The 1,613-nt window shown below is 34.8% G+C and overlaps 1 protein-coding gene across 1 annotated transcript in view; it reads left to right on the top strand.

Moving 5' to 3' along the window:
• The first annotated feature begins 223 nt into the window (after positions 1-223).
• LOC117637379 (germin-like protein subfamily 1 member 16) overlaps positions 224-1,613 on the top strand; it is a 6,974-nt gene continuing 5,584 nt past the window's right edge. The window contains exon 1 of the mRNA XM_034372258.1: positions 224-234. The gene's annotated coding sequence lies outside the window, so the exon portion shown is untranslated. The remainder of the gene's footprint in view (positions 235-1,613) is intronic.

Raw genomic sequence — 1,613 nt, 5'->3', positions numbered from 1 at the left:
CATACCGTATCGAATAGTATCCATCTTCTCTATTTCTTTATTCTTTTTTATTTTCTTTCTCTTTCTTTCCGATTATTTAATATCTCCCCTCCCTTTTTAAATATTTTTTTCTCTCTTCTCTCTCCCTCTCTCTATCTTTCTTTATTATTTATCCCTTCTTCTTTGTCTCTTCTTCCTCTTTTCCTCTGTTCTTTCTTCCCAGCCGCCCTTCCACTCCATCCCCATATATCTTCTCCCTTTTTTATTTTTTTTCCTTTCTACTTCTTCTTCTTCCTCTCTCTCTCTCTCTCTCTCTCTCTCTCTCTCTCTCTCTCTCTCTCCAGGTTCTTTCTTCTTCTCTCTGTCTCTCTTATTTTCATCTCTTTCTTCTTTCCGTCCCCGTCACTTTCTTTCTTTCCATTACTATCTTTTTTTTTTCCCTATCCTCTCTTTTCTCTTTCTCTATTTCTTTTTTCCTCTCTTTCATTTCAATTTTTGTTTTCTCTTTTCAAATCTCAATTTTTTTTTTTTGTCTTTGTTCATCTTTCTCTTTTCAAGTTTGAAAATCTTGGCTATGAAAATTCCATTCAGTAATAGTGGTACTGAAATGGTACTGTGTCATATCGAAACCGATCGGCTCCGGTATGATTCGGTATCAAAAAACTAAAACACTAATTCTATACCATACCGTACCGTGTTGTTTGAAAATTCCGATATCAAAAGCAGGCTGCGGGATGTGGTCAATTGTGAAGACCCGTATTTTTAAAAAATTTATGAACAATAAATATTTGGCTACCTATTTAGTTATATATTTAAATTGATTATATATATAGTTGTTTTACCATTTTAATAATTATATGTATTTTATTATATTGAATATGTATGTAAGAAGCATGAAGTGGATAACATAAGCTGGAGGTGGCACCATTCCTTGGTTGCTTAAGGGACGTGTAAACACATAAGGTTGTTGCCTTGCTATCCAAGTGGCTAGCTGGCTTTACTTCATCAAAATATTATCCTAATACCAAAGTTAGAACTTATTCTCAACCGCCAAACATATTAACCATTGTAGGGGTTTTTTGGTGACCTTTTGTAGAGATTGATCTAATTAAATTTCGTGAGCTCTATATTATCTGTGCTATTATAATAGATGTTCTTGATATTATATAATGTTCTTGATATCGGATGTTTACATTATGTTGGTGTAATTATATATACATTGGTGATGTTTTAAATGGTTACATTGTTGTGAGATACATGGAATATGTGAACGGCATAATTATATCATGTCATGGAAATTGGTCGGAGTTGTTGGATTGAGAAAATATTGATGGAAAAGAGGGTAATGGGAAGGATCTTTTGTGTAGTAGAGTCTGACCATTGTAGGGAGCAAGTCCAGGCGAGCCCGTGTGCATAGTAAACTAGGAAATCAGCAGTATAATTGTTGATTTAGTGATTTGGGCTTGGAGATCAATGGTGTAGACAAGACAACTAACAAAAGGGGAATTATGGATTGAAATGGGTGTTAGTTCATATAAATGGGCATTGGGGACCAAGTGGTATAAGCATGGTATGGGACGTGCAGGTCTGCTTGTCCGGTTATATGAATTAACGGGAGTAGATGAAGAGCATTC

The sequence above is a fragment of the Prunus dulcis genome, chromosome 8 (genome assembly GCF_902201215.1).
Source record: "Prunus dulcis chromosome 8, ALMONDv2, whole genome shotgun sequence".
NCBI lineage: Eukaryota > Viridiplantae > Streptophyta > Magnoliopsida > Rosales > Rosaceae > Prunus > Prunus dulcis.
Note: the sequence above shows the minus strand (reverse complement) of the source record. Positions and strands in the feature narration are given on the sequence as shown.